The sequence below is a fragment of the Paramormyrops kingsleyae genome, chromosome 5 (assembly GCF_048594095.1).
Source record: "Paramormyrops kingsleyae isolate MSU_618 chromosome 5, PKINGS_0.4, whole genome shotgun sequence".
Taxonomy (NCBI): domain Eukaryota; kingdom Metazoa; phylum Chordata; class Actinopteri; order Osteoglossiformes; family Mormyridae; genus Paramormyrops; species Paramormyrops kingsleyae.
Window position 1 is genome coordinate 8713768 of NC_132801.1, and position 23334 is coordinate 8737101.

General features: G+C 41.8%; 1 long non-coding RNA gene across 3 annotated transcripts; it reads left to right on the top strand.

Annotated features, from left to right (window-relative positions):
* Window positions 1-1801: 1801 nt before the first annotated feature.
* Window positions 1802-23329, top strand: LOC111845256 (uncharacterized). Of its 3 annotated transcripts, none has more exons than XR_011991690.1 (5): window positions 1802-2000; window positions 11247-11432; window positions 12008-14706; window positions 15191-15315; window positions 23233-23329. It is a non-coding gene; the product is annotated as an uncharacterized lncRNA (long non-coding RNA). The 3 variants fall into 3 exon arrangements; XR_002838577.2 differs by having other exon boundaries at window positions 12347-14706; XR_002838576.2 differs by having other exon boundaries at window positions 11247-14706.
* The last annotated feature ends 5 nt before the right edge of the window (window positions 23330-23334 follow it).

The window sequence follows — 23334 nt, forward strand, 5'->3', positions numbered from 1 at the left end:
CCTGCTTTGTTGAATACCCCCCAGGTGTCAGAGAGAAGCAATATGACTGCAGCGACACTGTCAGAAAAGCAGTACCAGTTTGTACCTTTGCTTGTCACTGGGGTTGTACCCTCAAGAGTCTGTCAGTTGTACCCTAGCTGTAGGTAAATGTACCTTTTAGTCTAATTTAAGGTACAGAAATGGATTCTGAATAACATCCCCAAGGTACAAACAACATTAATGTATTCCCAATGGCACAAAAATGTTTCACATAGTCCATTTCTGTATCTTGAAAGGTTAATTTACCCCTGAGGGTACAGCCTCAGTGACAAGCAAAGGTACAAATTGGTACTTTTTTTTTCCTGACAGTGTACAGGCGAGAGAAAGGAGGGGGTTGGCGGATGCACAGTAGCGACCTCCTCCAGGCAGATCCAGACTGCCCTAGATTCACAGTACTGACTGACATACAGGTGTGCTTCACTAATCCTGAGGGACAGGAGTGAGACTGAACTGGGCTGAATCAAACAGCTACCCAGGGGTGCCGTAAGGGGGAGGAAAGCTAGGACGATTCCAAGGGCCCCTGAGTGACAGGGGCCCTAAAAAATTAGGAAAATAACTGGATTGGTTTGGACTGGGGGGCCTAATATGATATGCTTTCATGGGGCCCAAAATGTCTAGCAACGTCCCTGCAGCTACCACTGCTAAATTAGAAACAGAGTGTGGTTTTTATTCGAAGCAAGTGTTATACTCAAGATCCAAGCTGTAGGTGGAATAGGGATTAAGAAAACAGTATTTCCTTGTTCTTTTTAAATAACTAAGTAGTAATAGTTGTTATATATCTATGTAGGTAAACAAATACACCCAAGACACTTGTACCTGGACCCTTCGACTCCTTGACAGCCTTTACCTACGTCTGTAATGTGCTAGTTGCCTCACTTGTACGTCACTTTGGATAATATGCATCCATTTCCTGAAACCGCTTGTTCTATCCAGGGTTTCGGGGGCTCCGGAGCCTATCCCAGCGGCTACGGGCGCAAGGCAAGGAACAACCCCGGATGGGACGCTAATCCAACGCAGGACTTGGACAATATTGTCTGCCAAATATGTAAATGTACATGAAATATTTACTTTACTTCTATTGTTTTACTGACAAAAATTAGTACTGTTTTGTCTGGAACGTTATGATTCAGGATCCAGCCCAGACTGGCATTGATTGAGCTATATTGTGTTAGTTGCGTCGTCACAATATGCTACACAACACTGCTGTTTACGCTAACAAGTGGAACATCAATTGGCCTGTGTAACAATGTGTTAACTTCATAAAAGTGCCTTATGTGGGTCCTGTAATGGCATCTACCAGTAGTCCCTTAGATATACAGAAGGAAAACTGAACTCGGGGAATATCAGGGAAGATATAATACAGAGTGTAGACTATTAAAATCAGACACTGACAAACTGTCACACTGTTCCTCTCCACAATAACCCCTTGTCCTCATACCAATCCAGTTAACACCCGCCGCCCAAAAAAGTCACTTCATCAATGAATGTCGATTCTGGCAGGTAAAAATATGATGATGAGTGATACTCTCTCTCTGTGGCTCTCGCGATCTTTCATTCCTGTTCCACACTTTCTTTGAGCTCTTTGTCTTTCCCAGGTGAATTTTAATCATGTGATCAAACGAGCACCCCCCCCCCCCCCACACACACACACGCACGCACTTTACCCCCTTAAATGAAAAAATGAGGAACAAAAAGCAGTTTTGTGTATTTAGAAAAAAAACGCATAGAAAAGACACGGGTGTCCCTTCGTTCCTCCTTTTTTCCCAGTTTCTCTGCACTCACGGACAGAGCCAAAAAGTCCTCCGAAAATTTTCTGGATGTGGATTCATCATCTTGACTCACCATTTATACTGTAAAATTTCTTCACATACTTTTTTGGAGGGGTGAATGTGGGTGGGTGTGCCCCCGCCCAGTCTGTTGCCTCACACCTCTGGAATCGTGACTTGCAGTTGGCGTTTGAAGTGAGTTTCTGCGTCGGTGTGTATTTGTGCCTATTGTATGTGTGTGTGTGTGTGTGTGTGTGTGTGTGTGTGTGTGTGTGTGTGTGTGTGTGTGCGTGCGCGATGGGCAGGGTTCAGCAAGCGCTGTGCAGAAGTAGGCCAGACGTGACAACAGCTGGCCATCCTGTGGTGTTGTAGCTGTTGTCCCTGTCAGGTGTGTATGGGGGGGAGGGGGGCAGGGGATACTGTGCACTGTACTGAATCCCAGAAAAAAATGCTGAGCGATGGAAGTAAAGAAGCTTTATGGAAACTTCAAGAATGTCACAGTGAAAGGACAGTTAGCTTGTCTAAATGTAGGACAAATCAGAAGTTAACTCGATAGTTTGTGTAAATACTACACAATTGTTTTTTTTTTTTGTAATACTGTCATAATACTGCCACTAACAACAACAACAACAATAATAACAATAATAGTGGATTGCTCAAAACTGATGGATGATATATAGGTGATTTACAGTGTATAGACACGTGTAAAGGTATTTTCATTATTTCACGGTAACGGAGTTCAAAAAAGATTATAAATCCAAGATTAGCCCGAAACTGTTAGACGGAAACGGTTAAAATCTATGACCCCACTGAATGCGATGTTTTGGCCCCTCGGCTTTTTCCTGTCTGTTAAGAATTGTATCATAATATACAACAGTACCACAGAGTGAAGACTATGGTGAATCGCAGCCTGTGTTGTCTACGACCTACATTCATTCATTTCAACAATAATAACAAATACATTAAGGATTTAACCGCAAAATAAACTGAATTCATATTCAGTAGTAAGATTGTACAATTAGTCACAGGAATAAAACAGGCAGTAAAACCCCGAACCGACTTTAGTTTTATTTTACTGTTTATTAATTTCCGAAAAAGAAGATAATATTTGACGTCACACGGAAGGAGAGAAAAACTAAAATGTATTCATCCTTTATTTATCTAACTGTTTTCGGTTTTGTCTGCGTGTGAAAAAATTAAAAGTTTAAATTTAATTGTGTTTAAAATATACCCGAATATATATGAGAAAGCGCTGACGAATAATGGAAAAACACGAATCGACTATTAGATATTATACTATTCAAGAAATTGTTTGCTAAACTTTAGTGAACCGGATTTTGAAACGGATAAGCATTCTCTTCTTAATGCAATAATAATAATAATAATAATAATAATAATAAAACAGAACTGGGTAAAAAATAAATGAACGTCACACGAAATACCAAGACACGAAATATAGATTTAATTATGCTGCCCAAGAATCTGCATTATAAACAGTAATGAGAAAGGAGGGAACTGGACCGTATTTTAATATATCTTTGGTCTTTATTATAATAATAATTATTGTTATTATATTGTTATTATTATTATTATTATTATTATTATGTGAATTGTTTTTGTATATTATGTTTTTTGCAAAATTCTTGTTTACTTGTATTAGTACAGTAGTGTAAGTGATATATCATTTGCATGTATCTTGGTTTAAATCTTTCGCTTATTACAAAGAGATTGTTTTTCGAGTTGCTTTGTACAGAAGCTTAATTATTGCGTTTTTTATCTAGAGGTTTTCATTTCTAATGAATTTTGTTTTAAAACTTCCCTTAAGATTTGTAAGAAGGCCGGATTAAATGAAAGTAAATACTACCGGAAACCTGGTTAATTAAGTCCGATCTCCAGCAGGTTGCCGCGTGACATCCCCTACGGCCCTTCTGTTAAATGATGTTCATCTGATACCTTAAAGCAATTAGAGACTTCATTACTTCTGGGAAAGGGTCACGTGACTCCAGACAAACTAGAAAATTGTAATAGAATATAATATACAATCCCATATAATAAAATTCTTTTGACTTTTGTTTCTATTTTTATAACGCATATTTGTCCAGCTTGGTGAAAACTTGGAACTGCGTAAAATACTACCATGTTTATGAGTAAATAAAGAAATGCAGAATAAATTAGTTCTGTATTTTGCATGTAGACCTATAGTATAGTTCACTTCTCTCAAACATTTATATTGGAAATAAATTGTACACATGCAACTTTTCATTGAAAACTAAATTTGCCTCTGAAAAAGCATTTGATTTGTAGCAATTATGTACAATCTAACCATAATAACATCTTCAGAAATGTAAATTAACAAGCAGCAAAAAGCCTTTTGAATTCTACTTGATAATCCAAAATAATTTTTAAATATATCTTGTAACGCAAAGTTTTAAGATCAAATTTTGAAGCCAGCAGAGTTGTTACGAGCGACCCTTTCTCCCAAAGATTCTGCTGTCTCTTAATGTATACGCAACAGTCCGATTTTTTTCGTGCGCCGATTAAAGAATTCATTTTATATACATGAAATAGGCCTATTATTGACAACTAATGTAACCACTGTCTCCTCTAATCAATATCACACATCTAAACGTTTATAACGAATAACCGTTTTCAAGACTAACGAATAATAAACGAAACACATTTTTTTGCAATGTCATTATAAACAATTATAAGCGTAACAGTCAGTTTAACACTTAAGCCAACTGGTCTGCATATTGAAATATTTCATAAACATCAAAAGACTCAAGGTCCGACGCCGGGTGTAATTCAAAACATTTCAGATCCATCTGTGGGTTTCTCACGCAGAATAACATAAAACCTAGAATCAGTGAGCCAGTAATATTGTTGATTTTAATAGCAATATGCTATTACTATAGCAGTACCACCCAGCTAGCAAATTACGAAACTAATATTATAAAAAATGAAGCATTAGAACAAGTAATCGCAGATCTTTTAGGTACACTCAGCAAGACATGAATATGATAATCGGTATAGGATGAAAGTATGACTAGAAACTAGTACAAGTTACTATCCAACTATTCCATCTGTTTGGGGCTGAAGCATTAACGTGATTTATTATAATTATCCTGATTTTATTATGCTATAAATCAGGCAGCCCGAGGAGCAGCAGAAGGTCTGAATAACAGTGGGGATATTAGTACCCGCAGTGTGAGACAGCGTGTGTGAGGTTAAGGCTTCATAGGCAGGTATCACACCCCGGTCTCCCTTCTTCCCTTCTTCTCTTCCACCCCGTTTTCAGTAATAGAACGTTGTATTGGTGTTTAGTGGAATATTCAATGTCACGGGGTTGAAAACTCTTCGGTGGCCAAAACGTGACCAGAGCGGGAGAATAAGGGAGAGAGCGCGAGGGAGGGCGAAAGAGAGAGTGCCCTTTGTTCTGCCCTTAGCTGGCAGATAACATTCCGAGGGAAATTCCTGGACTCTGACGAAGGACGGGGAATGCGAGAAAAGGGCCAGCAGATGCATATTCATGCACTCAGGGATATTTTGCCTAATATGATGTCAGGATTAAAGGGGTGGAATATATTCCGTAGCCTAATGAATTTTCAAGTGAATACTTATCCACTTATACTCCAACAAATTATACGTACATTTTTTCCCTGCATTTTTGGTAAAGCGTGACGTTTTGCTGCTTTTTCACATGTTTTTTTTGCGAAAATGGCCCCAGGTGTAAAAGTTGAATTTTATTGGTTTTCTTTGACAAATGGCCACAGCTTGCCCATTGGATGACAGGCACTGCAATAAGACCAGATGTCATCCAATTGTAAGGCTGCAATATGCAGGTAGTTTATTCATACGGAAAGCCAAAAGCCAGAAGCCAGGGCAGGCCGACTCCGCGATCCTGCTCATACCATAAAGATGAATGATCTAATAATAATACCATTGAGCAGTTATTTACACAGGGGTTTGCTGTCTGACTTACATGAAAGTGCTTCAGTAAGCAAGGTGGAAATTAAAATATTATACTGAATAATCAAACTGGTATGTTGATAAAGTTGTCAATTTAGGATGATGTTTCTTTGTTAAATGGCTGCATTAAGCACCCTGTGGGACGTGCAGCTGAGGTAGCGTTACAGTAATCCTGAAATCCAAGGGACCTCATAGTTTAGAGTGCGCATACAGGGCTTATATTATGGAATCAAACACGTAGCCTCACTATCTCCATTGTGCTGTTCATCATGCTTAATAGTTTATCTTGTAATTGAACACAGTATCACAACACAAGCCGCAAAATTTGATATATTTAAAACGGAGCTCAGTAGCACAATGACATTACAGATTATTCAAGTGTGCTTTATGACGCATAATTATAAGTGATTACTATCTCTATGGACCCCGGAAGAGTTAATAAAATTAATTCAGCATGCTGACCTTTTCTCTCTCTTGTTCCAATTTGGAAATAAATTGGTGCAGCTGCACAACGTTTAAATGGGTCGCTTTTCTCTCGAGTGTCTGTGACTAGCGATGAATTCCTTCTTTGTGTCCCTACCACTCAATTCCCTATTCTTTTATACCCTTTTTTTGTTGCTGGTGAGGATGGTGGTGGAAGGGGTAGGTTGGTTTGAGTGTTGATTATGGTGGCAGGGGGCAAGAAGTTGGACTTGGTTTCAGCGCAGCTGGGGAGGGCAGAGGGAGAAGAGGGAGATTTGATGGGGCGGCCAGGGGGCTGGGGGAGGGGGGGGGGGGTGGAGTTGAGCGGCTGGGGCGCTCATAGCATTTCAGGCACCATGAATGCCCTATTGTACAAGTTCGGTCATATCGGCACTGGCCAACCAAAGGGGAAGAATCCAGTTACCTCAATTGTGTGTTGGATACATCTAAGGGAAATTGATAGGAGGGCGGAGCCATCCCAAGAGTTGTGTGCGCCTGTGAGGAAGGTGATTAGAACTTGGACAGCTTGTCAAAAAAAATTGGGTACATTTCTGATTTCCGGTTCTGCTTGGCTTTCAGGCAGGCATTCTTGTGAGGGTGGTATATCAAAGCGGGTTCCTCACTCATGACCAGTAGCTCCGCGTTCCTTCGGTCCAGTTCCCACGCTCAGCTCAACCATCTGATAGTACCGGAATGTTCCTCTAACTCAGAGGTCTCAAACTCCAGTCCTGGAGGGCCAGAGCCCTGTGTAGCTTAGTTCTTTCCCTGTTCCACCACAAATGTTTCAGCTCAAGAGCTGTGTGGTAATTAGCACAAGGAGTTGAACCAGCTGTGTTAAATGAGGGTGAACCAAAAACTGTGTAGGGCTCCGGCCCTCCAGAACTGGAGTTTGACACCCCTGCTCTAACTCTTTCCGATGCTGTTGATTTGAATAGAGTGAAGGATGTTTCTTAATGCCCATATGAAGCTATCACCCTTTCTGTTGCACCTCAGTCCTCAATGTACACTTGCTCCCTACGTTCAGATTGATCACTTTCAATCTAGACATACAGTGTGGCCACATGCCACCCCCACCCACCCCACCTCATACTCCGTGCCAGCCAGTCCCCAGTTTAGAGCGCTCTCTGTGGACTCCCCGCAGAGTCTTAGACCCCTCCTCCCAGCCCCCTTGGTGTCAGTCTGTGTGCTCTCCGTCTTCCCTGCTCCTACAAAAGCCTGTCTGCTGCAGCTGGCTGAAACGGAGCACGACATTGAGAAAAAGAAGTGAATAAAGTCAATGGGGCCATTTTCCCCTATTTATCCTGTGAACTGAAAAATCAATCACCTCCTATTACCCCCCCTCCTTACATTATCTCTTCACAGATGAGAATTGCTTTCTTTCTGCGTGTGTGTAAAAGAAAGAGGGATTCAATACATTTAGTATAAACATGTCTAATGTGTTCATCCAAATTGACTGACAGCATCACTGCTGGACATTTTACTGGAGCATCTCAGGGAAGGTACTATACTACAAGGTATCACAGTAAGGATCCTAAGTAGAAACCTCAGGTTGATGGACCTAACCACTATACTCCTGTACCTAACCACTATACTCCCATACCTAACCACTATAACTCCAATATCTAACCACAGTACTCTCGTACCAAAGCACTACAACTCCTATACCTAACTACAATACTCCTATACCTAACCACTATACTCCTGTGCCTAACCACTATACTCCTGTGCCTAACCACTATACTCCTGTACCTAACCACTATACTCTAAAGTCTAAGAAATTAATATATATATATATATATATTCAATACTTCAATAATGAGAGCAATTCTATAACAATGAAAGAGTCCATCAGGTAATTGGAGCGTTGCTTTTAAAGAAGTGGAACTAGTTTATTTAATGAGGTGCAATACTGTGCTGTGTGAAACTGTGAATATCTGCCATTCTGCACTGATTTTTCCTGGGTAGAATTAAAGCAGGTGTAATTAATGGAGATGAGTTTGAAATGAAACGAAAGTGAATTTACAGTGAGCCGAGAGTCTGCCAAACAAACCGAAGTACAACACTAACAAAGTCAGACTTAACCTCGTCTTTAACACATGCCATCACTACCCCCCACCCCCATCATAAAATAAGGTTGAATTTTTTTCTTTTTTATTTTGGTGCAGGAAAAGTGTTAAAGAACTTTAGTCACTCACAAGCTTTGAAGTGTGGCTACTCACCCCCCTCCATGAGCTGAAAGGAGAGAGGTCATCAACCTCCATGCTGATAAAAGACTCCCAACCCCTATCTAGGCTATAGGGCAGTGTGTGGGGGGGTGACCCTGCCCCTCCCCCAAGAACGTGCATCCAACGTGCCTCGAACCACTTTAAAGCTGACTTTGGCACTGACATCTCGCATTGTGACGTCACCTGGTTATGCTCATGTTCGTGGCCCTTGGGCCATTAGTGTCCCTGGGATGGGTCAAGAGCTGACGGCCCCAGAGTGCCAGACAGCGGTGGCATTTGACTGCGCTCTCCCGCCGAGGGCGTCCTGTGTCCTGCATGTCACTGAGCTCTCCCCAGCCTGCCCAGTCACAGTCAAAGATCAGTTTTGATCAGGCATATAGGTCACACTGAATTAACTGAGAAAATCAGTCACCTAATTCTGACAGAACAAATGAAGAATGAAAGAAGCAGCAGCACTTTGAAAGAGATCAAACGATTTTTCTTAGCTGGTAAGGTGACTATAGACAGGGTATGGGCAAAACAAAGGAAACAAATATTAATTTACTAATATCAAGGACTTAAGGAATAGGGCCACCCTAATTTCGAAAAGCTTTAGCCTTTCTAGGAATTATGCTATAGAAGTCTTGAGCTTTGTGAAGGGTCTTTGAGGGATGGTGATGGTAGAAACCTACTTTGCACTCTGCATTCCAGAACTTTCCATAAAAATTCAATGACGATCAGGGAGGCTGTAGGTGTTCGTGAAGCAAGTCTTTAATATGTTTAGCGGTCTGTATGAGGGTGTTAGTATGGGACCACCATGAAGAAACAGGGTTTGCACCATAGGGTATACATTGTTCTACAATGGCCTCATATTCCTAAGTCACAATGACCAAGGAGATCCCTCATGAGACTTAATGACGTCCATGAGATGGTTGACCATACTAACAGATATTTTAAGCTGAAAGCATCGTTTGGCTTTTGTAACCCATCTAGATGTAGGGCACTGGGTCAAAGCTGAGTCATCAGACTATATTACTACTTTCCATTGCTCAGGGATTCAGGTTTTGTGCATTTTACATGAGGTTATGCATCCATGTATACCAGGGACTTCCAAATGGCCGCTTATGAAGCTCATGCCTTATATCTTTTGTTTAGACTTGGTCACAGAACTGCACTTTCGTGGCATTTAGCAATCATCCTCTTCAAAGCCTATATCTGTTGCTGGAGACTTTCAAATTATGACCATTATTCATTTGTGACAATGCAGTTTGCCTGTGTTTTTTTCTGGATGATTTTTGAGAATGTCTCTTTGACAAATAACAATTTAGTTTTTTTCCGGACGCTGACTTCTTTGGCCTCTTTGTCAGGTCTCTGTAGGTGACACATCCTTGGCATTCAGCCAAACATGAGTCATCTGCGTAGCTGCTTTTCAAATAGTGATTTTGCTCCTTCAGAGTTTAAGGTTTTTTCACAGGAGGTGTTTCCATTGTTTTGTCTACCTCCTGATTGCATGACATGGGGAGTCAGGAGTTGTGTATTAAAATAGACGCTTCGTGTCATGCTGACAGTATTAATATCTGTTTACCATACAAAGATACTCCTCAAGTAACAAGATACTCCTTCTATTGCACAATTAATACTTTACACATTTACTCAAGCATTTATTAGCATACCTAACTTTTATCTGTTATTAAGAGTTACGTTGCTAAGGATGTCTTTCTTTAATAGTAGCATATATCTGCAGTCCTTATATAAACTCAGTGTTTGGCTGTCTCAGTCAGCTTGTTAATAGGCTTCATATCGCTGATGGGTTTTCTCAGGACCTACCAAACCAGTGTCTTGACATGTGGGGGGGCATTTTTACCCAACAAGATTACCAGCTTTTTTTAATTTAAGGTATGCCAATGGTTCAGTTCCAGTTATGCCCTGGCCTCTGATTTGGACCTCTGATTTGAGCCTCTGTTTTGGGCCTCTGATTTGGGCCTCTGATGGAGTTCAAACAGACTTTGCCATAGTTGTCATAGTCCCGCTCTTGCTGTTTTCTCACTCAGTCATCCAATGAATCCAGTTTAGGCAATTAAGTAATTGAAGGTATGCCTGTCGTCGCAGATTCTGAGATTAACTTATCAGGGTCTCCGGGCTGAATTCCAGCATCATTACCTGGGTATCATGTGGTTCAGGTCAAAAACTGAGGAGACCTTCATTAACTGGAAGCCTCCCACAGGCCTGTTCGCTTACTTTTCTTCCAGTTTTTTTTTTTTTGGTGTCTTCCTAAATATGAATACTCCTTGCTACAGCTATCCCCTTGAATCACATTCACGCTCGTAGCAGATTCCATCTTGGGTCAAGAAAAGAAGATGCTTTTCAAACACTGTGCATCTGGTGCAATTTCAGAGCGCCCTGTCGTGCCATGTGATATGGAGAACTGTTTTGTTCAGGTTCACCTGGTTGTTGGGTCAGAGCCTGCGTGAGCACTGTGGCTTATTCTGTTGTTTTTATAGTCAGGGGGATGGTTGCACTGTCGTTCAGTTTTCAAGGTGTGAGCTTGTCTGGTCAGATATCACCATGTTCCAAATAGGGTTTTTGGGCTAAATATTTATATATGTTTGCAACCAGTTGGAAATGTGATAGCTGAGCGAACCTGAAATATGCCTTCTTTCCCTATTTCACTCAAGGCATCTCTGTCTGGCCAGAGGTTATTTTGGTTTGAAAAAAAAAATAGAAATACGATAGATGGATGAGTATGGTGGGGGGGGGGGTTATGAAAAACTCAAAAAGTCACTTTCCAATCATGTGTTTTCCTCAGAACATTTAATTAGGCAGCATGAAAGGAGGGGGGCCTGAGGGCTTTGAGGGCGGCCACGGAGATGCCCGAATGAAAGACTCCGTTGTTGCCGGCTTGGAGCAGAAGATGAAAGGGAAGGGGAGATGAGGGGGTCAACGGCAGCCCCAGCTCCCCCTCTCCCCCGCGGCGCTCCCTCACATCACCCATGTGAGTGAGGATTCATAACCGGGACCCACAGCTGTTTACACAGGTCACAGAGGCAGCCCACCACACTCACAGAGACACGGTGACACTCACATGCGTGCACATCACTGTGTCCATGCCATTTATTTACTTCTGAGCCCCTTACTTCCACTCAGCTTACACCTGTCCTTAGCAATTATGCGAGCACAACCTTCAAAAGAACTTTCTAAGTGTTTTAGCAAAATTTGGAAGATGATCCCTTTCTTTCCATTTCATCAGCTTTCCTTCACGGGGTCCTGGGAGAACAAATGTAATAAGGTCTCTGCATCGCTGGTTTAACTAATCATTTTGAAAGCTGAACAGCGTGCAATCCCAATGTGTTTAAAACAATTCTAAAATACTTAAGTTTAAAATATTAAAAGTTAAACATATTTTACTTTGGTTTGATGAGGTTACTAGAATTTCTTATAGTCTATAATTTAAGCAGTTTTTGCTTATATTTCATTTACACATATTATTAGCTTTGTCTTTGATTTCATCAATAGCAAAGACCGTACTTTTCGCCAAAAGCGCACCAAAAAGTATAAACACTGTTACAGCATCGCTGGACGTTCAGGCTGCAGGTCGGACTGGCTGGTGTCACAGCGACTGTTGGTGTGAGATCTACACGGCCCCATGACACCTGAAACCTGGCTGTCAGACCGCCCACTAAGAGGCGGCTTGGACGTCAAGAGCTCTGGTTCAACTGTATATCAAACATGAGACCCTACGCTCACATCCATGCATCTTAAAACTGCTCATCCACCTTGTTATAATTGCCTTAGATAAGAACTCACACCAATGTGTGCGGCTACGAATTAATGAGCTTTTGTGAGATAGGAGATTTATAACCATATAAGATAAATATAATAAGATGTGTCTGTGCTCTTTCCTCTGAGGTTCTTCTCCGAGTCGTCATGCATCCAGAGCTCACACCGGGCTTAAGATCCGTCACCTCCCTCGAGGACGTCAGCGCCTGCCGTGATGTGTCAAATTAAAAACTCCATCTCTGGAGTTTCTATTTAAAACTCGACATCCAGTCGCCAGTCAGCGGAGCTGCGGCTCTCTCGCGAGATTCGACACTTCTGCAGCTGACAGGTTTCATTTTGGGGTCTGGCATGTATTTAAAAAGACCTGCAAGCCTCCAGAGTTAAGGACAGTCAGAATTTTCAGGTCATGGGGGGAAAGAAGTACAAAGGTTGTCATTATTAGATACTTAGACTGCCCAGTAAAACCTTTCACTGTGCCAGTATGCATATAACTCATGTATAAGATCTATACTTTACCTGTGGAAGAAGTTTTTATATTTCTTGTTGCTGTGACAACTGTGAGCTCAGGCATACCCCGGGACAACAGCAGGGTCCTGATTTGCTTGCAGATGATCTGGCTCTTGCCGGCCACCCACCAGACAGAACATACTTGGCTGAGCTGAGCTGACTTGGCTCGGTCTCCCCTGGCTTGTTGCGGCATGCCGGAGCATACATGAGAATTAAGAGTAATTTGTACCGAGACTTAGTGTCAGACTCCTTGCCATGTGTTACGCGCCGGTAATTTCCCCGTCTCTGGCTTCTCTTACTGCCGCTGGCATGTTGTTGTGTTGGATATAACTGCACAGACAACTTTCTTGAAAGATACGATAATTACAACCCAGGAAAGACAATCCTCCATCTCACTAGTAATGCTTATTCTGGGCCAGTACTCTTGAGGTGAAGGAAAACAGCGTCTGACTGTTCCTGTATGAACATACAAGACGTCCCACATATCTGTCCTATAATACGGCTTCCTCACCCGATTTAGTAAATGGGCTCTTTCCTAGAGCCATAGTGATGGGTTAGACTGGATGTGGCAGTGATGGAACAGAATCAACTCGTATAATGGTTTGTACAGTAATGGCCCATGACCACTAGCACAGACCGTTTCAGCAGTATGGATCAATGGCGCTCTGAGAGTCAGCAAAGGGATTACACAAATGTTATTCTTTTTCTCACCTGAGAACCAATTCCCATCAGCGGCAAATATTTGTGGAATCTGTAACCTCAGCCCTTCTATTCCGGGGTCTCTGTACGTGACAGTGAAGCAGAGACTGATCCTATGATTAAGCGATGCAGAAATGAGGAAGAGCTGTCAGATAAATAGGCTGATGTTTTTATGGTGTTTCTCAACTAGCTTGACTTTGAGAAGCTTTGGTTAATGATACATACAAAACAAAACTGTGCACAAAGTATATGAAACATAACTGTGCACAAAGCATACAAATTATAACTGTGCATAAAGCATACGAAACATAACTGTGCACAAAGTATATGACACATAACTGTGCACAAAGCATACAAATTATAACTGTGCATAAAGCATACGAAACATGACTGTGCACAAAGCATACGAAACATAACTGTGCACAAAGCATTCAAAATATAACTGTGCACAAAGCATACGAAACATAACTGTCACAAGTTCCTGTGCTACAGCACCCAGTGCTGCGCCAACCCCGCGAAACCGACCACACTTGTGGAAATTTCCCTCTGGGATGCCAAGAATGCCATATGGCAGAAGCAGCCGATGGGCTGATCTCCGAACACCAGGAAAGTACCGCCGTGAATATGGGCAATTGAGGAGATCAGGTTAAGAAAAATCCAAGAGGATTACAACACATCCATGAGGGTCTGTGAGGATCACAAATTGGGTATTATACTCCATGTTGGTGTGAGGCGCTGAGGCACAGGGTACCATGTGACAGGAATGGATACTGATGGATTCATAATCTACACACACCTCTACAGTTATGGAACTTGCGTTCGTGTCGCGTTCCACCATGCATAGGAAGAAATACCACAAGCCAACGGCAGAGAATTCTGGGGAAGAGGTGAAAATACAGCTTTGTGTGGCGCTGTCGAGTAAAGACGGATAACCCAGTATGTCTCAGGAGTTGCTACAAAGGGGGACTGACTGCTAAATTTATTGGATGGATTTGTAGCCGGCTCATAGATAAAGGATGAGGTGGGAGGACAAGAGGTCAGGATTACTGACGCCTGGGACAACGGCCGTGTGTCTGTGCTGCTCCCTCCCAGCGCAGTCCCGCTTCCTGGACGGCATTGAAGGAGCCACGCAGGAATATTTACAAGGCCGGGGACACCCTACATGTGGCGACAGGCCATCACAGAGAACACAGATGGACACATTCACACATGCAAGCATGGGATCCGGACCCCCAACCCTGGATATAGCCAATAGGAGCCGCCTCTTGGATTTCCGCTTACTGGTATGGAATGGGACTGTATCAGTGTAAACGTCGGTTGAAATGGTGATCAGCGACCAGGGCTTACAGGAAGTTTGTGAACCACCACTTCAGACAGTTTGAATTGGTCTGGGACAAGTTTTTAGGTCATATTAAATCCAGCCCACAGATCCACCTTTTTCCACAGAGATTTCCACAAAATTATCAGCCCAACTAAAAAGCTGCCCCCCCCCCCCCCCCCCCCAGGGTCAGCTCATTGGTTGGCAAGACTTAAGGCCTGCTGATTAGGGGGTGTTTGATTACTCGATATTATCCTCCATGGCGATAGTTTCAAATTTAATCCAATATCTTCTTAGATTTCTATAATTTGGTTAATGATTTTAGACATTTGAACTGTTGTGTATTTGTTTAAAAAAAAAACTATGTGATTCAAACCGAATCATGCTTTATCTTTCTCATTTTTTACATTCTGGTCAATAACTAACCTCTTTTCCTTTTTCCCGCTCAGTGTGGTTTCAGCCATTTAATTCAACATTCATAGATCTGCGAGCATAGAGAAACACCGGAAAAAGGGAGAAATGACAGAGGGAATGCGCGATTGGACAGAAGAGGAATCCATCTTTTTTTTCAGCAGTATGTGGAGCCGCTCCGTGCGACACAATCATCCTCTGTTGAAATCCACAGAGGGACAATGCACAATGGGTCATTATGAGCCCCAGACCCCATTAACGGTCGCCGCAACCCACTCCCTGTTTAGCGCCCCATTGGAAGCGCGGAAGCGCCAATAAAACCTTCAGCTCAAGTCTGGAAGTGGCAAGTCAGCCCCTACGTTCTGTTCTGCCAAAACTGCTATAGCACTTGTTTAATAGATGAGGGCATCAGAGGTCTGACGGCTGCCCCGCGTTTTTGAGACGGTCGGAATGTGACTGAGTAACAATTCAAAAAGCGGGATGAGGGACTGCAGGGAAGGGGTAATAACTTGTTAGATAAACGACAGGATGGTCGTAATAAAATTAAATGGGGAGGAATCAAGCAAATTAAATTATTGGTAACGTAGACAAGGAAGGTGATTAACCGATGGCTGATTAAATCATGTACACTAAGTGACCCAAGGATTGACATAATGGTCTAACCTTGCAAGATTTTAATGCTGCCTTCAACGCGTAGAGATATGCCTGCATACACCCCCACATTGCACAAACAAACGCAGTATGTCATACAGTAGCTCTTCGTTTTTCCTTTTCAGACTGAATTTAGTGACATCTAAGATTTTTTTGTCCCTAAGCATCTTCATTGTAATGTTAATAATTTTACATGTTTTACATGAAATACGTAACTAAGCTGGCCGAACTTCCATGGACTCACCGTGGATTAATTTTACGGGCAACATTTTAACTGCCACTAGAGGGCGTCTGTTTTCTACTTTTTCGGCATTAATATTTTGCCGGCGCTTTGGGAGAGTCTTCAGGGTCATCTAGTGGCTACGAAGGCATAAAGCAATATGAGTAACATCGTGCTCATTTTCTGCTAATCTTCCTCCACCAGAATCTATGAGACGTGGCTTGTTGGTTCCAGTACCAGTGTTCTGTTGGTACGGTCTCTAGCTATAATATGCACGTTTCCCCACTTAACATTTTCTACATGTTCACCCACATGTATGTCTACATATGCAAGATATTGCATTTGATTGAAAGTTTTGAATATAGACGTACAATCATGAAAATATGAAACAAATGCCGTTTAATTGTGATTCATATATCCAGACCAGGGAACTCCTAGCCTAGAGGTCGAAAGAGGTCAGGTCAGAGGGAGGCTGTGAGTCTCCTTTAATTTTGATACAAATATAGAGATTATTTATGATTTAATAAATCATTAAACAGTATTGGAGTATTTTTGCTGTCATTCTACAAAACATATTACTTTTATCGTATATACCACACTTCAAAGCACCAAACGGGTCGAAGCGTTTAAAAAGGATTTCATGGTTCACGTATTACAATAATATATTAAAAAGTGAAACGGAAAAGAAAATAATATTACAAATAACTGCAGGGACGACATTGCATGCAATATTTTAACGTCCGCGACATAGCTATCCTTTTGCGCTGCTTTTTGACATGCATGGCTAACTAACGCACATATATGTTCCTGTGGGTGCTCGTCCTTTTAACATAATCAGCCTGCACATTGTTACAGTATAAAACCATTTATTTTTCTGTTTCATAATGTGAAAGAGACTGTGGCACTTTTTGTGTGCCCGTGTTTGCATGCAGCAGTCGCGAATCTCATGCTTAAATAGTCCTTGTATGAAGTATGCTGGGGATCCTATGGGCTGGAGTAAGGAAATATTATGCTGTTATGGATGGATCATTCATACGTAAGAAACGTAGTATTACACTGACGCGAACTGGTTAATGGGAAAAATACAAATATACAGATATTATCGAAATCTGAGACCCAAGCGTAGCGAATGCCCACGCTGCTCGTTGTGAAACATTTAATAAATATGATTTATTATGATTTATTCTATAGGCCTATTACCCATTTTTAATGACAATATGTGCTTGACAGCTTGATAGGGTACTCTGCTTAATGGCAAAAAAGGTTATTTTTGTGGCTTGTTATTTAAGTTCTGATTTCCTTTTCTTCGGGGAGGGCAGGGAAGGTGTGATGCTCAGTGTAGGAAGTGTCCGCAGTGACATGTCTGTTTCTTACCGGGGACGGGGTTTGCCTCTCATCCCAGATCCGACTCTCTGGAGTCGCGCTGCTCTGCCTGCATTCGCATTGGTCTCTTCTGGATGCCTGGGTTTGCTTCAGACTTATGGGGATACCGGTGATCCAGTGTTATCCAGACAGCTTCGTGCGCATTGCATGCTGGGATGCGCTCCACATAGACCCGGCTAAAATGAATGAATGTTTATCGCTGGGAAAAAAATAGGCTTGTAAGAAGCTTACAACTCCAAGTTACTCAAGGGACCCTCGAGTAAGAAATCTGAATCACCACAGCAAGTAACCACATTTAAAAATGGATATTTGTGTATTGGTGTTTTAAGAACATTATTAAATATGTGACTTCCAGTAAGTCAGCCAGTAAGTAATGCGATGTCTTTGTTTAACAGCACTGTGGCCTCCTATCTGCAGAACCGTGGGTTTGATTCATACCATCTGCTCTGTGTGTGTGGAGTTTGCATATCAGAGTACACAGAACATTATACCACCAAACCAAATCTGTACTGAAATTCTTAGCTTCTCAAAAGGTTTTTCAGTACTTACTGGGAGTTAGTGTGTTCTGTTCTGCATTGTTTATGTTTTTTCCTGGCACTCTGGATTCCTCCCACAATCCAAAAACAGGGTTAGGTGAACTAGTGTCTCTAAATTGCCCGCAGTGTGTTTGTGTGTGTGAGTGTGAGTCCCATGATGGACAGGCGTCCTGGTTAAGGCTGATCTCCTGCCTTGTACCCTCTGCTGCCTGGGAAAGGCTCCAGGCCCCCTGGAAACCTGGACTAGCAGTAGGAAGATGGATGGATGGATGGATGGATGGATGCACTTTGTGCACCTGCCCTATTAAGGTCTGCGATGTCAGTGCCAGATGCCTTTGATTGTGGTGGGAGAGTAATTTATTAAAATACCTCTTTAGTTGTGCAGTTACCCTGGCATGTTTCGGAAATGCCGAGCTAATGGATATTCATATTTAGTTTCTGGAAAACAGTTTAAGTTCTGATTTGTTATTTAATTTGCCTGCATTCATCAGCTGTTCAAATAGAACATAGTTTGCACTTCCATCAGCAAATGGAGGCTGCATGTAAGATAAGATAAGATGAGATAAGATAAGATGAGATAAGATTAAACTTTATTCATCTTGTCAGAAATTATTGTACCAAGTCATAGCTCACAACGTGCAAGATTAAAACAACAAACAACAAAAATATTAAATATAACAAAGAATACAAGTATGAAGACAAAATGAAGAAAAGACAAGTATGTAAGAAGGTAAGTAACTAAAGCAGTTGTGTGCCTATGCAGAATGGTGCATACAGTGCATGTTCACGCACATGCTTGTGTGCTTTTGTTTATGCACCAACTTCATGACTTCACACATGATCATTTACATATTCATGCAAGGAGCCAGTGTGATGCTGACAGCATGATGCACTTCCAGACGAATGTCATTACTCCTTTGCACTTCCAAACGAATGTCATTACTCCTTTGCACTTCCAGACGAATGTCATTATTCCTTTGCGCTTCCAAACGAATGTCATTACTCCTTTGCACTTCCAAACGAATGTCATTACTCCTTTGCACTTCCAGACGAATGTCATTATTCCTTTGCACTTCCAAATGAATGTCATTACTCCTTTGCACTTCCAAACGAATGTCGTTACTCCTTTGCACTTCTAGACGAATGCCATTACTCCTTTGCACTTCCAAACGAATGTCATTACTCCTTTGCACTTCCAGACGAATGTCATTATTCCTTTGCACTTCCAAATGAATATCATTACTCCTTTGCACTTCCAAACGAATGTCGTTACTCCTTTGCACTTCCAAACGAACGTCATTACTCCTTTGCAATGCATTACTTGTCAAGTTTTCAAGTTTCGAGTTTTATGTTTTATTGTCGTGTGTTTGGAGGAACACGGTGAAATTCATATGCTTCACTTGCAGGGGAAGTGACAGGTGCTTGGTGGGGGGGCAGGGGACACAGCACTGCAAATTGTCTCCATCAAACAAAAACACATCTGTTGTTGTGCCCCCCTTCCCCCCCACAGGAATCATATTTTTCACCTTTTGTGTTCATTACATTGCCATTTAAGGTATTCTGCTTCACGGTTGTTTGAGCTGTAGAGGGACGCGTGTCTCATAACCTACATGTTTTTCCAGGTGAGCACAGTTATTACGATGCTTAATGACAATGATTAATATTACCGGTCCTCAGCGCCTTCATTCCTGTCCTTCCTCTGCTTACGACCTCATGGCAGCTTTTCACTGGGCTGGAAAGAGTCCTGGTGAGGTAATGGTCTCTCTGCCAATGACTTCACCCGGCCGTGTGCCCGTAGAGGAGGCCTCACCACTAACCACCCAGACCGCGAGTGTGCGTGACTGCTTCCGCTCATTGCTCTGCTCTCCCCTAGGTGACATGCTGCCTTACCTTATCTTCCCGTCCTGAAGGTTAAAGGTAACAGCAACGAATAAACCCAGTCATCACTCTGCTTGTATTGCAATGTCATTGCTTTTACTTTTCGATTGAGTGCAAATATCGACACAGTGCCTCCTGCTGAAGGCAAATAGAGAATTTCAAAGCACATTTCAAGCAACTTCCTCAGTTCTTTGGTCTGTTACACTGTGTTTGGATATTAGCTGACTTTCTTGAATGCCCAGCAGTCTCTATCATAAATGTATAAGGTTAGTGACAACCTTTTGCACTAGACTGGTGGTTTCCAGTCTTTTATACAGTGACAGCTACTAATACAAAGAAAACAATCAATTGTGATGGTTTATTTTACTGATTGGGGGGGAGGGGGGAGGCTGAAGCTATCAAGATTGAAGACAAATGTCTTAAACGTGAACCTGTCCATCGTGATCGACTGGTTGGTGACCACTGCAGTAGGAACTCATGGAGTAGCAGTATTTGTGTGGCATATGTTGTGCATTTTCACCATTGCTGTACTAAATGTAAATGTTATGAGTGTTTTACATTGATTTTGTGTTCACGTCCAACTTGATCTTTTTTCAGTGAATAATATAGGGGGCTCACAAAGCAGTAAGTGTCATTCCTCTCCAGCGGGGGCTCGCTGCTGTACTGCTCAGCTACATTCATAAGATGCTCGTAAAATGAAGAGTGAAGTCCTGACTAGAGCTGCATTCAGAGATATTGCATAGTGCTGCCTGCTTAGAACAGTGTGTGAAAGAGACAGGTGTGTATGCAGGATTATGGCTTCTCCCACACAGAGCTGGAACACCCCCTAGCTTACCCTCCCACCTCCCAAAATCAGAGCAACGAATAGGAGCAGAGGATGTCATGTGACCGGTTGTGGACAGGTGGGAACCCACAGATGGACCGTCTGACCTTTTGCTATCCCGGATCACGCAGATAGACCCTCTCTCTCTCTCTCTCTCTCTCTCTCTCATTTTACTGCACATACATGAAATGTTGATCATACCCCTTGGATCATTCTGAATGGCGATCGATGGACAGATCTAACTGTAGATAAATCATGACATACTGGACAACAATGACACTAGAAACTATTTCTGTAGCAATGGCAACAGTAGGAGCAGTACTTGTGTTTGGCAGAAAAAATAGGTCAATGCTAATAGTCATGTAATTAATACTAGATGTATTATTAACAATAGTACTTTTATTGTACAGCATATTATCAGTCCATAATATTCTGTAGCAATTATACAAATAATGAAGAAAGAACAGAACTGAACTGTGAGAAGAAAAGTAATCAATCAAAAAAGCATTCTATAAATATCTATACAATATAAACATTTATTTTCTTGTTTGCTTATTTATTCATTTATTTTTACAACAGCATTTACAGACAAGAAATAAAGTGCTTATTTCGTGCTTCTGTCTGGCATACGTATCCGAATGACCTCATCATTTTTCCATCGATGTCGCTGTTTCCCCTGTCCGTTTCTCATTTTTGCGTCCTACTGAGTTTTGATACGGGTCATAAGGGGGTTTGGGCGCTAAGTTATATTTACAGTAACGTGTACAAATCAGGAAGACTTTACCGCTGAGAAAAGCAAACGAAGCGTGAAAATGGATATTCAGTCCACAATTATAAAAGAATCGCGAAAGCTGCAGCAACGTACAAACTCGTGTATTTGCATTTTACGTCTTTGTGATTCTAAGGGAAACTCGTCGCCACTGGTATATCGGCACAAAGTGTCATTTGGACATTTTATTTAAACTTTAATATTAATGGGTCTGAATTCTAAAAGCAAACACCGAAAGCATTTCATTACTCAGAAATTATTTTTGTAAATTAACAACAATCGGTTTATTTATGTGATAGTAACGATAAACATTTATTCAGGTGTTAAAGAAAATGTATAAAATCAAATGCTAAAATGGAGGGTGCATTTTTAAGAGCTATATTTATATGATTACATATGGTTGAGATCAGTGTGGGTCAAAGCACAGGTGGCTGCCCTAAGCATGCTTCACCGGCCAGGGGCGGGGCAGCGGGGGCCACTGGCTCGAAGAGTATGTGAAGATTGCTGGGGAGTGGTGCCGGTGGATTGCTAACTCAGCACCCCTGCAGAAGATGGCGCCCTAGGTGGCCACCTGTGCCGCCGGAACTGGTTCAAACACTCCGCACACAAGCTGAATTTCCTATGCGCCCATGCATAGACACGCAGACAGTGACGGCAGACAGGAATAATCGTAAGGAAAACATCGCTGGATGCTGGCAGACACGCAGATTTAGGGTTGACGAACGTATCTGACAGATTCAGAAGCCTATATGGAGAAACGAAGTGCGATACGCGAAGTGTGAGAGATAGATGAGCTTGATTTTGTTGAAGAAATCGTGAGGAAGATGGCATAAATAAGAACGAAATCCTACTGTCAGGCGCGCGCAGAAGCACACAAAACACACACTCCAGATACTACAGATATCGGGTAAAACTGTGCAATTCAATATGATCTGAATAGATGCACAGTAACCAGCTGAAATGTTATGCTGTTTTACACACTCCTGCCACGCAGAATTATAACACTACGAAAAACTTTTTAAAACCAAATAAATTTACATTCATTTACAATTCAGCTGGAAAATGCAGAAATGCATGTTAAAGAGCTTGTTTGCATACACAGTCATATTTCATGTGGTGGACACAATTTAGCAAAAATGTTAAAGTATTTCTCTTGTTTAGCTTATATGTTTTTTTGGCTTGCAGACGGGAAATCGTCCCCGGTAATTTTAGAGAGACACACTTCTGTAAGTTATATCTAGGTCTATGAGCCAGCATTAGGTAAAGATAAAATGATCGTTTTATATTTGTTTGAACGCAGCTCGATCTCTAAAATAGATTAACTTATAGGCCTATTCACGCTCACAGTGGAACTCATGAAGGTCTAATCTTCCATGGTGTAAATTGTGTTAACTTTGGCTGGGATCTGGAAGTTCTCGCAGACAATACAGCGGAAAAGCAGTGTCTCATACCTATTTTTGTCCGAATTATAAAAAATGTATTAAAAGTGACTTTCAGTGGGGCATGGCTAAGGGACAGCGCATGAGCATTGATCTTAAGCCATTTGACTGAAAATGATAAACATGCTTGCATTCATTTATGGATCCTCTTACAATTTCAAGGCTGCATTGCAAGGGAGATTTCTTTAGATCTGAAGAAGGGGAATCACCCAGTCTCACATATCATGCTTTGGACTTGTTTCCTTGCTGTTCTCAGTGAGAGAGTGAGGTTTATCCTTGAAATAGAAGCTCGGTGTCTTCTGGAAAACGTGTAAGTTTTTTGTTTTGAGAGTTTTTTCGTTTCGCTTTTCGTTTAAGTCTTTCGTCTGTTTTCACTCACAGGAAAAGAGGCTTGTTCAGAGGGGATGGTGAGTGGCAGGAAATCCACGTGGCTGTGACTGGAAGAGTACTGGTTCAAGGCTCAGCAGAAGAGTCACCTATCCA